This window comes from Silene latifolia, chromosome Y (genome assembly GCF_048544455.1).
Source record: "Silene latifolia isolate original U9 population chromosome Y, ASM4854445v1, whole genome shotgun sequence".
Lineage (NCBI taxonomy): Eukaryota > Viridiplantae > Streptophyta > Magnoliopsida > Caryophyllales > Caryophyllaceae > Silene > Silene latifolia.
In genome coordinates, this window is record NC_133538.1 from 206,427,885 (window position 1) to 206,443,405 (window position 15,521).

General features: G+C 32.3%; 1 long non-coding RNA gene across 1 annotated transcript; it reads left to right on the forward strand.

Moving 5' to 3' along the window:
* The first annotated feature begins 13,780 nt into the window (after nucleotides 1-13,780).
* LOC141634298 (uncharacterized) lies at nucleotides 13,781-14,665 on the forward strand. Its single transcript, XR_012539032.1, has 2 exons — nucleotides 13,781-14,060; nucleotides 14,184-14,665. It is a non-coding gene; the product is annotated as an uncharacterized LOC141634298 (long non-coding RNA).
* The last annotated feature ends 856 nt before the right edge of the window (nucleotides 14,666-15,521 follow it).

Here is a 15,521-nt window from a genome sequence, read left to right on the forward strand (position 1 = left end):
CTCCCGACCTTGTTGTGATAAACAGATTGGGTATTCAATTTTCGAAATTGGTGCATTCCCCAATATTGTTGTTTTCTTCTCATCTTCAACTCTTGATGTCAGAGTCAGATCATCCCATTGTTGGATTAGCGGTAGAGTGTATTTCATAGCCTTGCCCTTAAAATTGAACCGGTGGAAGTAGGCTATCATATCACTAGTAGGCACCCGGTGATATTGACTTCTTTTTTTCTTTCCATCCCTTAATACTAGCAGTCATCTCTTCAAAGATATAATCACACCAATCATAGTCTCTAATTTTAGTCACATCCGCGACAGACTTAACAAGTTTTAAATCTAGGGTTTTATTCGTATTGGGCGCTAGAAAAATGGACATGCTATATAGAACAAACATTCTCTTAAACTCATCACCAGCCTCATTATACACCATCAATATATCATGCACATCCTTCACATCAATTTTTTATAGTATCACTACCTACTCTTAATAGTATCACACTTATATCAACAGAAAACGAGACATTCCTCATTAACAAGTCGAAATTTACTGGTTAACACTAAATTTCACATCGAACAACAGCTAACCCTATTTTTCGCGATTGAAACAAACAAACCAACTAATAAACATCTACACCTACAATCGATCATAGTTATTTGTTCAATGTGTCCATGTTATCAACAAAATACTGTTTAAACTCATTAACAACTAAGACATTGTATAAATTTACAGCAACAACTTGAAAGTAAGCGTTTAACTCATTAACAAGTCGAAAATTAGTGCTTAAATGCTATTTTTATCATATATTTGAACTTGATTACAGTAATTAAGAACAAAATCAATATGTATAATGAAATTAAAACTGCAAAAGATGAACAAAAATCGCAGAAATGTAATAGAAAGAGATTAGAGCGTACCTCAACGATTCTTCAACTTGAAATTAAACTGATATTATGCAAAGGATTGAACGACTGAATCTATATTGTTGAAATTCAGTTGATATCGTCTTTGAATCTTTAGGTTTTTGCGGATTTTCAGTGAGATTTTTAGGGAGTATTTGTTTTTGTGTGTTTTTTTAGAGAGAGAAATAGTTTTTTTTTAAATGAACGGTTTTCTTCTTTTAGAAGTTTAAGCGCCTTTTTTCTGTCAACTTTAAGCGTGATATTCTTTTGCCTTACGCGTGATATTGTCGATGGACTCATTGACTCAAATATTTAGGTGGACTCACCGGATCCTATATATATATATATATATATATATATATATATATATATATATATATATATATATATATATATATATATCACATCTCACATTCTCTCTCAATCTCCTCTCTCACAAAAAAAAAAGAAAAAAAAAAGAGAACAAAAACAACCGACACATTTTTCTCACATATTTCTCTCATAAAAACAAAAAACCTCCTCTCCTCACTCACTCACTCACTAACTCACCAACAACCCAACCTACCCCCCCCCCCCCCCAACTACCCCATCACCGCAACCAGTCCACAACCACCCTCTCCCACACCGGCCCACACACCACCACACGACATCCACACCACAATCCAACACCTCACCATCTCCCTTCTCCCTCACCACCTCCCCACACCGCACGACACTCCCACACCGCACGATCTCCCTTCTCCCTCACCAACTCCCCACATATTTTTCTCACATATTTCTCTCATAAAAACAAAACAAACAAAAATAAAACCAAAAACCTCCTCTTCTCACTCACTCACTCACTCCCCAACAACCCGATCCCCACCCCCCACCCCATCACCGCCACCAGCCCACAACCACCCTCTCCCACACCGGCCCACACACCACCACACGACATCCACGCCACAACCCAACACCTCACCATCTCCCTTCTCCCTCACCACCTCCCCACACCGCACGACACTCCCACACCGCACCATCTCCCTTTTCCCTCACCAACTCCCCACACCGCACGACACTCCTCCCACAGCGCACTCACACACCACCACTAGTCGACACTCCTCCCACACCGCACTCACAAACTGACCACCAGCCCGTGCAGCCTACCACCAACGCACGACATCCTCGGCCTCCCATTTCTCTAATTTTCTATTAAAAAAGTGGTGGTTTTCAGGTGGTGAGATATGGTCTTTTTTTTTTTTTTCTGATTTCAATTTTTTTTCTTCTATTTTTCAGAATTTTAATTGTTTGTTTGTGTGATCTAGTTTTTTTTCCTGATTATGATTTTTTTAATTTTTTTTTTCTATTTTTAAGAATTTTAATTGTTTGTTTGTGTAAAACTAAATTGTTTGTTTTTGTGCAGGTGGTGGTGTGGATTTGTGGCGTTTAGTGTTTTCATTTTTTTTGTTTTCAGAATTGAGTTGGGTTATTTTTTAGATTTTCTCAAATCTCGTTTTTTTTTTTCAAATCTCGTCTTGTTTTATATTTCTTCAAATCTCGTCTTAAAAAATTGTCTTTTTATATATTTGTCTTCAAATTTTGTATTCAAATTTTGTCAAGTAAAAAATCGTCTTGTTATATATTTTTATATAAATATGAATTAGTGTAACTTTATATTAATATGGTTATTTTTTTTTTTTAGAACTTGGTTGGAACTAAAGTTACACATGTTGTTGATTAAAGTTACACTATTTAGGACTAAAGTTACACCCTTGAAAAATTAATATCAATATGGTCATTTTTTTATATTTTTATATAAAAATATGAATTAGTGTAACTTTATATTAATATGGTCATTTTTTTAAGAATTTGGTTGGAACTAAAGTTACACATGTTGTTGATTAAAGTTACACTATTTACGACTAAAGTATACCCTTGAAACATAAAAGTTATACTATTTCCGACAAAAGTTATACCCTTGAAACATTAAAGTTACACTTCTTCTCATTTTGGTTTTTGTATTTACGACTAAAGTAATACCATTTTTTTCGTTTTTAGTAGTTTTTTTTTTTGGTGTTTTGTGTTATAGATATGAAAATTAGACGAAAAAATGAGTTGGTGTTCCAAATCCGATTGCTTGTGATTTAAAATCTTGTCTTGTTTTTTATTTTTATATTTTAAATATTGTCTTATTTTATATATTTTTTAGATCTATTAGTTTTTTTTTAGTTTATATTTTTTTAATTTCAGATTTGGTATTAATTTTGTGTGTTGTTGTTGGTAGTTTTTTAGATCTATTAATTTTTCAGATCTAAATTCGTCCTATTATTGAATTTTTCAGAACTATTTTACGACTAAAGTTGCACATTTTACGACTAAAGTTACACTATTTTCAACTAAATGCACCATTATTTTTTTTTTAAATCTCGTATTGTTTAAATTATTCTTGTTGTATATATTTTCAGATCTACTTTTCTTAGATCTACAAAAGTTGCATATTATGCTATTTCAATAGATTATATGTAACTTTATTATTAAACCATTTGTCTAAGGCATTATATGCAACTTCAATGCCCAATATGCGCAATTTTAGTGGCATTATGTGTAACTTCAATGCCCAATATACACAACTTCAGTAGCAATATGTGCAACTTCAGTGACATTATGTACAACTTTAATGCCCATTATGCGCAACTTCAGTGGCATATGTGCAACCTCAATGGCAATATGTGCAACTTCAATCTCCTCTTCTTATTGTGTTGGTTTCAAATCTGAATTTAAATTTGGACTAAAGTTACACAATTTTGGAATAAAGTTATGCAAAAAGGACTAAAGCTGCAGTAGAACACATTATATAAACTAAACTTTAAATTAAATAAATTCCAAGTAGTTTTTGACTAAAATTACACAAATTTGGACTAAAGTTACAGAATTTTGAACAAAAGCTATACAAAAATGACAAAAATACAATAGGACTAAATTATATAAACTTGACTTAAAATTAAATAAATTCTATTAATTTATCAAAAGGGACTAAATTTACATAAATTTGGCTAAAGTTATACTTGTAAAACTCTGAAGTTACACACTAAAAAACACTAAAATGTCGTAAACTTGTCTTAAAAATAAAAAAATTCAAAAAATTATCCATCAAAATCACATTTTAGTATAAAGTTGCACTATTTTGGATTAAAGTTACACTCGTAAAATACTGAAGTTATACTCTAAAAAATACTGAAATGTTGTAAACTTGTCTTAAAGTTACAAAAAGTCAAAAAATATCCGTCAAAATCACCTTTTAGTATAAAGTTGCACTATTTTGGATTAGAGTTATACTCGTAAAACACAGAAGTTGAACTTTAAAAAATACTGAAATGTCGTAAATTTGTCTTAAACTTACAAAAAGTCAAAAAAATATCCGTCAAAATCACTTTTTAGTATAAAGTTGCACTATTTTGGATTAAAGTTATACTCGTAAACCAAGTGGTGTTAGTCCAGTCGTAGCCGGGTTAAACCTTGAAACTTGCAGAAATGCAGGAGTTGAGAGATCCCGGGTTCGACTACCAGCTGGGGCGATGATCACTTGGCCACTGCAGCCCCCGAAGGGGGTGGCTTACATGGTCCATGTGGTGGTGCGGGAATGCATGGGTCCGAGGGGGATTCAACCCTCTCGTCCAAAAAAAAAAGTTATACTCGTAAAACGCAAAAGTTACACTCTAAAAAATATTGAAATGTCGTAAACTTGTCTTAAAATTACAAAAAGTCAAAAAATATCCGTCAAAATAACCTTTTAGTATAAAATTGCACTATTTTGGATTAAAGTTATACTCGTAAAACACAGAAGTTGAACTCTAAAAAATACTGAAATGTCGTAAATTTGTCTTAAACTTACAAAAAGTCAAAAAAATATCCGTCAAAATCACTTTTTAGTATAAAGTTGCACTATTTTGGATTAAAGTTATACTCGTAAAATACAGAAGTTACACTCTACAAAATATTGAATTGTCGTAAACTTGTCTTAAAATTACAAAAATAAAAAAAATATATTTCAAAATCACTTTTTAATATAAAGTTGCACTATTTTAGATTAAAGTTATACTCGTAAACTAAGTAGTGTTAGTCCAGTGGTTACGGGTTGAACCTTGAAACTTGCAGAAATGCAGGAGTTGAGAGGTCCCGGGTTTGACTACCAGCTGGGGCGATGACCACTTGGCCACTGCAGATCCCGAAGGGGGTGGCTTACATGGTCCATGTGGTGATGCGGGAATGCATGGGCCCGAGTGGGATTCAACCCCCTCATAAAAAAAAAAAGAAGTTATACACGTAAAACGCAGGAGTTACACTCTAAAAAATACTGAAATGTTGTAAACTTGTCTTAAAATTACAAAATGTCAAAAAATTATACTTCAAAATCACTTTTTAATATAGAGTTATACTATTTTGGATTAAAGTTATACTTGTAAAACACTGAAGTTATACTCTAAAAACATATTGAAATGTCGTAAACTTTCCTTAAAATTACAAAAAGTCAAAAAATATCCGTCAAAATCAATTTTTAGTATAAAGTTGCACTATTTTGGATTAAAGTTATACTCGTAAAACACATAAGTTGAACTCTAAAAAATACTGAAATGTCGTAAAAATTACAAAAAGTCAAAAAAATATACTTAAAAATCACTTTTTAGTATAAAGTTGCACTATTTTCAATTAAAGTTATATTATAAAACACTGATGTTACACGATTGAGTATTAAAGTTACACTCGTTAAAAAACCGAAGTTATACTCGTTAAAAGTTACAATATTTGGACTGAAGTTATACTCACTAATTATGGTGGATTAGTGAAGAAGTAGAAAGTGTGTTAAACTAGACCCTTAACCACCCTTTTTAGAGGTTCATCTTAACCATCTATCTTCAATATCTAAGGGCCTGCATGAGAACTTATGGACTTATAAGGATATGGTGGACTTATAAGGATAAGGATATATATATATATATATATATATATATATATATATATATATATATATATATATATATATATATATATATATATATATAGAGAGAGAGAGAGAGAGAGAGAGAGAGAGAGAGAGAGAGAGAGAGAGAGAGAGAGAGAGACCGGATCCGGTGAGGCCGCTAATTATGGCGAGGCGGTCGGCCTCACCATATTCCTTTATGGACTGATTTTCAATGTTTATTGGGCTGGAAACTTAGGGCCATTCATAACTTTTCTTTTGGCCCAAATACTTTACTCTATGTCTCTAAAATATAACAAACAAAATTCTTAAGCTACAGCTTGTGAGACTACTTGATTTATCTAAGCTTGGACCTGATTTTGTGAACCCTATGCATGTTTTTGTGAATCTTGGACCTTATGTTGTGAATCTAAGATTTGAATAGGTGACTTTAGACATACATTGACAATGGTAATTATTATATAATAATCGTATATTTATATTTGTTCATCTATGTGGGTCTCGAACCCACACCTTGCGCAATAGCACAATGCTCTACCTTTTGAGCTAATAGATGATATTGTACCAAAATTAAATTATGCATCAACAAGTAACAAAGACATGAAAACATTAGTAACTTCATGTACATGTGAAACATGACACATTGGCTTATACAAGTATTTCTTACTATGAAATTAACCAATTTAAGTCCTACCTTCACAAAATCAGGTCCAGGTTTCACAAAAACAAGTTTCACAAAATTAGGTCTAAAGTTCACATAATCATGTCTAGGTTTCACAAAATGAGATCTAGGTTTCACAAAATAAAATCCAGGTTTCACAAAATGAACTTTCACAAAATGAAGTCGAGATTTCACAAAATAAGGTACAAAGTTCACAAATCAGGTCGAGGTTTCACATAAACAAGTTTCACAAAATTAGGTCTAAAGTTCACATAATCATGTCTAGGTTTCACAAAATCAGATCTAGGTTTCACAAAATGAAATCCAGGTTTCACAGAATCATTCTTCACAAATCAAGTCGAGATTTCACATTATCAGGTACTAAGTTCACAAAACTAGCTTCAAGGTTCACAATATTAGATCCAATATTCACAAACACTGAAAATACAAAGGTCTATGATTCACAAAATAAGAAAAAGAGCAATATAGGTGATTTCGACCATTTTATGACCAAATTTCACAATATTACCTTCTAGTTTCACAAAACAAGCTCTAAGATTCACAAAATAAGGTATAAGATTCACAAAATAAGAAAAAGAGAAAAATATTCGATTTTGACCATTTATGACCAAGTTTCACAATATAAGGCTTAGGATTCACGAAACAAGTTCTATGATTCATAAACTAGCTTCAAGGTTCACAAAATAAGAAAAAGAGGAAAATAGGCGATTTTGACCATTTATAACCAAGTTTCACAATATAAGGCCTAGGATTCACGAAACAAGGTCTATGATTCACAAAATAATGAAAAGAGCAAAATAGGTGATTTCGACCATTTTGTGACCAAATTTCACAATATTACCTTCTATTTTCACAAAACAAGCTCTAAGATTCACAAAATAAGGTATATGATTCACAAAATAATAAAATGAGCAAAATAGGTGATTTTGACCATTTATGACCAAGTTTCACAATATAAGGCCTAGGATTCACGAAACAAGGTCTATGATTCACAAAATAAGAAAAAGAGCAAATAGGTGATTTCGACCATTTTATGACCAAAATTCACAATATTACCCTCTAGTTTCACAAAACAAGCTCTAAGATTCACAAAATAAGGTATATGATTCACAAAATAAGAAAAAAAGGAAAATAGGCGATTTTGACCATTTATGACCAAGTTTCACAATATAAGGCCTAGAATTCACGAAACAAGGTATATGATTCACAAAATAATAAAAAGAGCAAAATAGGTGATTTCGACCATTTTGTGACCAAATTTCACAATATTACCTTCTATTTTCACAAAATAATCTCTAAGATTCACAAAATAAGGTATAGGATTCACAAAATAATAAAAGGAGCAAAATAGGTGATTTTGACCATTTATGACCAAGTTTCACAATATAAGGCCTAGGATTCACGAAACAAGGTCTATGATTCACAAAATAAGAAAAAGAGCAAATAGGTGATTTCGACCATTTTATGACCAAATTTCACAATATTACCCTCTAGTTTCACAAAACAAGCTCTAAGATTAACAAAATAAGGTATATGATTCACAAAATAAGAAAAAAAGGAAAATAGGCGATTTTGACCATTTATGACCAAGTTTCACAATATAAGGCCTAGAATTCACGAAACAAGGTATATGATTCACAAAATAATAAAAAGAGCAAAATAGGTGATTTCGACCATTTTATGACCACATTTCACAATATTACCTTCTCGTTTCACAAAACAAGTTCTAAGATTCACAAAATAAGGTATAAGATTCACAAAATAAGAAAAAGAGGAAAATTGGCGATTTTAACGATTTATGACCAAGGTTCATAATATAAGGCCTAGGATTCACGAAACAAGGTCTATGATTCACAAAATAATAAAAAGAGCAAAATAGGTGATTTCGACCATTTTATGACCAAATTTCACAATATTACCTTCTATTTTCACAAAACAAGCTCTTTGATTCACAAAATAAGGTATATGATTCACAAAATAAGAAAAAGAGGAAAATAGGCGATTTTGACCATTTATGACCAAGTTTCATAATATAAGGTCTAGGATTCACGAAACAAGGTCTATGATTCACAAAATAAGAAAAGGAGCAAAATAGGTGATTTCGATCATTTTCTGACCAAATTTCACAATATTATCTTCTAGTTTCACAAAACAAGGTCTAAGATTCACAAAATAAGGTATATGATTCACAAAATAAGAAAAAGAGAAAAATAGGCGATTTTTACCATTTATGACCAAGTTTCACAATATAAGGCCTAGGATTCACGAAACAAAGTCTATGATTCATAAACTCGCTTCAAGGTTCACAAAATAAGAAAAAGAGGAAAATAGGCGATTTTGACCATTTATGACCAAGTTTCACAATATAAGGCCTAAGTTCACGAAACAAGGTCTATGATTCACAAAATAATAAAAAGAGCAAAATAGGTGATTTCGACCATTTTGTGATCAAATTTCAAAATATTACCTTCAATTTTCACAAAATATGCTCTAAGATTCATAAAATAAGGTATATGATTCACAAAATAATAAAAAGGAGCAAAATAGGTGATTTTGACCATTTATGACCAAGTTTCACAATATAAGGCCTAGGATTCACGAAATAAGGTCTATGATTCACAAAATAATAAAAAGAGCAAACTAGGTGATTTTGACCATTTTGTGACCAAATTTCACAATATTACCTTCTATTTTCACAAAACAAGCTCTAAGATTCACAAAATAAGGTATAAGATTAACAAAATAATAAAAAGAGCAAAATAGGTGTTTTTGACCATTTATGACCAAGTTTCACAATATAAGGCATAAGATTAATGAAACAAGGTCTATGATTCACAAAATAAGAAAAAGAGCAAAATAGGTGATTTCTACCATTTTATGACCAAATTTCACAATATTACCTTCTATTTTCACAAAACAAGCTCTAAGATTCACAAAATAAGGTATAGGATTCACAAAATAATAAAAGGAGCAAAATAGGTGATTTTGACCATTTATGACCAAGTTTCACAATATAAGGCCTAGGATTCACGAAACAAGGTTTATGATTCACAAAATAAGAAAAAGTGCAAAATAGGTGATTTCGACCATTTTATGACCACATTTCACAATATTACCTTCTAGTTTCACAAAACAAGCTCTAAGATTCACAAAATAAGGTATAAGATTCACAAAATAAGAAAAAGAGGAAAATTGGCGATTTTAACCATTTATGACCAAGTTTCATAATATAAGGCCTAGGATTCACGAAACAAGGTCTATGATTCACAAAATAATAAAAAGAGCAAAATAGGTAATTTCGACCATTTTATGACCAAATTTCACAATATTACCTTCTATTTTCACAAAACAAGCTCTAAGATTCACAAAATAAGGTATAGGATTCACAAAATAATAAAAGGAGCAAAATAGGTGATTTTGACCATTTATGACCAAGTTTCACAATATAAGGCTTAGGATTCACGAAACAAGGTCTATGATTCACAAAATAAGAAAAAGAGCAAAATAGGTGATTTCGACCATTTTATGACCAAATTTCACAATATTACCTTCTAGTTTCACAAAACAAGCTCTAAGATTCGCAAAATAAGGTATAAGATTCACAAAATAAGAAAAAGAGGAAAATTGGCGATTTTGACCATTTATGACCAAGTTTCACAATATAAGGCCTAGGATTCACGAAACAAGGTCTATGATTCACAAAATAATAAAAAGAGCAAAATAGGTGATTTCGACCATTTTGTGACCAAATTTCACAATATTACCTTCTATTTTAGCTCCAATATTCTTGTCCCAGAGAAACAAGTAATATTTGTTGGAGGAATGAGCCAAATTTCACCTTCTATTGTCCCAGAGAAACCACAGCCAAGAAGGTTCCTTGAGTATCTGAAACAAAGAAACAAGTAATATTTGTTAGTACGTAACAACTAGCAACAATGAATGCTAAGATTAAATATATATTTCCGTGTATATATCGAGTGTCTTACAGGATGGTTAGCTTTGCCAGTTGCCCAATATTTGGAGGAAGTGAACCTGTAAGTCCTATATTGTAGGATAGATCTCTGCATACATCAGATAGAGAAGATGGATATGACACCAACGCAAGGGTAAAAGTCGATATAATCACAAATGGTTTTTTAGAGTGGTAAGTGGCACCAAAGAGCATTAATAACGCCACAATGACAGCTTAATTCATCAAACACAACAAGGAGGGTACTTAAACCGCCTCATGGCTCATTCCTCCAACAAATCACAATGTATTAAAAATCCACATTGTACCAAAACTTACAGGGTCTGCAATTCAGATAACAATACAAGGTCTCCAGTCAGCTGCCTGTTAAGCCAATACTTGATAATGTTCTGAAACACAAGTGGTTCGATTAGACTCCGCATCTGAAAAGGACGATGGGAGCACATTTTGTTTGAAAAGGCCAGAGCTTACACGGATATGATACGATAACTTTGGCAGATCATTCCTTCCCATTCGTTGCCACAAGGGTCTCCACCAGTCCAGCTCAGAGGTAAATTTTCTCAATATTTGGTGAGGGCTATTAAAGCAGCATCTACACCCAACATTCTATACTTAAACGACCAGCAACGTTCATTGCCCTACCAATGAGTCAATCAGAACTATTACTAACCAAGGATATTATAGTATTCTTAGGTATTAAGAAGAAAAGAATATGTTGATCATGATTTAAACGAGTAAGGGACTCGTAGCCTGCATAATAATATCAGGAACTCATTACTGAGTATAATTAAGAAGAAAAGAATATGTTGATCTCCTGGTATCATCTAGAATGGACTCACCGGGAAGCAGCACCGATGAGACCACTGTGATCGAGACGACAAGAAACTAAGTACTTGGCGAGGTATTCTTAAACGCTCCGCCACTGTCAGGATTGCCGCAAAAGCCGAAATTAGGCTACTCTTTGTTGCTATTGGTTCATATCGGCGTCCAACGGATTTAAATGGCTTCAAGATGCTACCAAGATATCGCATTATCGGTTATGTTTTCATATCTTAGCCAAAATAATGTACACGAGTACAACAAAAACCGAGAGATTGGATGCTCGTACCTGCGAGAGAATTATGAGTACAACAAGAGCTGGGATTCCGATTGCAGAGCATTGAACACGCTAGCATAAGATCAGATGGACAGTAGATAATTTCAGGTTTGGTAAATAAATTCCCAAGACATCAATGACAGGATCATAGTACAACAATAACTAGCGTGCCAGAGGGAAACCGAACTGTAATAGGCCAAGTCCAGTTAGAGTCACTAGAGGAATAGCAGCAAGAGGGCTTAAGAACCTACACTAACAAATTTCCATGAGCAAACGCTTTACGCAAGAAACGTATTTTTAATAAGTCAGTGGAAAACAATGTCTTTCCACCTGACCTTACAACAATCCTCCACAGTGCCAGAACCCCAATTATGATAGGAAATACCGATGCAAACATTATCGCCCCTTGGATTGATCTCATTGTTGCCCTGAACCTCTACCAATGAGTCAATCAGAACTATTACTAACCAAGGATATTATAGTCTTCTTAGGTATTTCTGAAACTCTTTCGATTTTAGTCGATTCTCCTTCTAAAGCTAGGTTTTATGTCAAAGATGAATTATTTATATTATTAACATGATACCTGAGATGATTACATAGAAGTTCCATCCAAGGCTCATTCCTCAAATACTCGCCCAACATTAATACAACATCCGCCATCATAGCAGTTTATAAGAAAGCAATATCAGTTAAGAACTTAAGATCATTCATAGAATATTGACCCACAATAAATAATGTACGAATCTTCAGGAATTATATAAAAGCTTTAGTTCTCTTTGACAATGGTTAACAAACGTATGGAATTGGCTTGAGCGGATGCAATATGATTTAAACAGAGCAAATAGATGCCAATTTAGACCTTTCTATCCTCAGAATTATGATAATCGTTTACTTCACAAATTGACATCATTTACTAGGGCTATACAGAAGTGAAAATGTATGTAACAAACAACCGAATTGCACATGAATGCAAACAGTAGAGATCAACTCGTATCATATAATCATAGAACAAAAAAACAAATAAAATCAAATATCATAAATTCAAAAGAAATTAACAGTGACGGCGATCAAAAGAAATACACTAGCTTCATTAGCTCCGACTCTCTAAAAAAACGCGCCTCAATTTCTTCACACTTAACAATTTCGGACTCAATTTGCCTTGTAATCTGAATATTCGCTTCAATTTCATCATTAACCTAAAAAAAAAAGAGGAATTTCGATCATGTTTTCGAAATGATAAACTTCGGCATTACCAAGAGGTCCAGCCGATCAAATAAGGTTAAAATTTGAATAATCGCTTCGATTTCATCATCTAGCAATAAGGAAATAGAAACTTCGATTATTCGTTTCGATTTCATCGTTAACCTAAAACGAATTAATTCTTCGATTATTTGCAATAATTTAAGACACTCAACAACATAGGAATCGAATGAGATGAAAATTAGAGTAAACCTTGTCAAGCATATCCTTGAGAGTCAAAATTTGGATAAGAATTGAGCTTGAGCCGTCCATGGCGATGGTGCGCGCGCCAAAACCTGAACGACAATGCCTCCTGACTTCTCCTTTGCTTAAAACTTCGAATCACTGGAGCTGAGTTGAAGAGAGAGAAGGAAACGCAATAAAATGAGTAATGAGACTAGTTGAGCTTTAATTTAGCAAATTAAATAAGTAGATTGAAAATTAGTGTGATGGATGACAATGGTGGTCGAAGCGATTATTCGAAATTTTATTGCGTTTCAGGATGACAATGGCGATCGAAAATCAGTGTGATCGAAAATAAGTAGATGAAAATTAGTTACCTAATTTCAGGATGACAATGGCGGTCGGAATGCTCAGTGATAATGGCGGTCGAAAAGCTCGCTGATAATGGCGAACATGGAGCTGAAGATGGAGGAGCTCGGTTGAAGATGAATTGTAGAGAGAGAGAGAGTGGACGAAGTAAATGAATTGAGTAAATGAACCAAAAATTTGTGCGTTAGTTAATTATAATTATATAGGGGGGGGGGGGACACGTGGCATTATCTGGTGGGTCTATTATTTTTAGATCTAATGGTTTAGGATGGGTACAACTGCCTTACCCTAAGAAGGATGCCTCACATGATTCAATTTATATATATATATATATATATATATATATAATTAGGTTCAACTAAGTCCACTTAGTTTAGATGAGTCCATGAGTCCTCATCCAAGCCCTTAGATGAAATATAATGGATGGTTGAGATTAAACAAAAAAAATACACCACCCACCCATTTCAATTAATTTTCCTCAATTCCCAATATCCTATACATTTCCCAATCTTGTTTTATTTACGTCACATTTTCATTCACTTTCAACACAACCAACAAATTATCTCTCTCTATCGTCAAGCTTTTCATCTGCGTTTTTTGTTCAAGCACCAATTTGGTTCACAAATACATTCTCCATTGGCATATATGTTTTCAATTCATTGTCATGGTTAGTTATCCCATGATTTTCTTTTGTTATTTTTTCTGTTTTCTCTTCAATTTGCTCGGTCGATGTACACCTCGTGTTAATGATGTGGTCGGAAATGCGTCTGAGCTGTTGTTGTGGTCGTAGGTGAAGACGAAGATGGTGGTGGTCTTAGTGTGTGACTGGCTTCTGTGGTTTACTGTATAATGGGTTGCTTGGCTATTAAATTCATGCTTTGACATAGTTAATTGAAAATGGTGATGGTTCATAGTTGAGCAGAGCAGAGAAGAGCAACCGAAAGGAAAAGTGCAGCTTTGTTTGTGATTTTAGCAATTGGTCAACAATACCTTAGTGCTTGGCTAAACTTGAGAGTGTGTAACTTCAATTTGTATAGCGTGCAATTTTAAATGCTAGTGCGTAACTTTAATTTGTATATAGGATGTAATTTTAATTGTATAGTGTATAACTTGTTTAGATCCCGCGCAATAAATGCGCGGTAATTGTAGAGTTTTTATTTTTAGAAAAAAAAAACTAACTATAAAACTATTCAAAAATTTGAGTAATATGTCATGAAATGTATATATTTATAAATAAAATTAATGAAATTGTTTATAGTTTTTTTATTAGCATATCATTTAGTTCCGATTTAGCATACAAAGAACGGATTTTTTATCACAAAAATCTTTGAGACAAATTTTAAAAATAAGAGATTATATCAAAATAGGAAAGTAATAAGAGATTTTATCAAAATAGAAAATGTAGTTTAGGCGGGAAAACTTGAAATTTTTCCTATTCTTTTAGTAAATAGGGGATTTTAAATGCTAGTGTGTAACTTTAATTTGTATAGCACTCTAAAACTATTCTTATATGTAATTTCAATTTTCAAATTGTGTAATTTTAAGGTTATAGTATGTAACTTTGATTTTTAAAGTGTGTAATTTTAAGGGTATAGTGTGCAATTTCAATATTAAAAATGTATAACTTTAAGGGAATGATGTGTAACTTCAATTTTAAAAGCGCAAAAGTGGTAATTAAGCCCCTTAACTTTGTTCAATTGTGAAATTAGGCCCCATAAGTTTTATTTGGAACAATCAAACCCCTTAAGTTTCACCAAAAGTGAAATTGAACCCCATTTTTATAATTTTCACAAGAATTTTAATTAAAAACATTTTATATTAGTATTAAACAATTTATTATATAATTAAAAATTACTAATTGCAACTTTACGAATTTCTACATAATTTATTAATTATTGAAGAGCATTTTTACATACATATTTAGTAGATTGTTTATAATTTATATAATATTCATACATATATAATAAAATGTCTATATACTATAAGATTCAAAATAAAACAATTCTCAATATTTAATATAAGTATAAAAGTTCTAAAATTATAAAAGAAATATTTTATATTTGATAAATTGTATCAAAAGTGATTTTAATATAAGAATTTGGTGAAAATTACAAAAATGGGGTTGAAT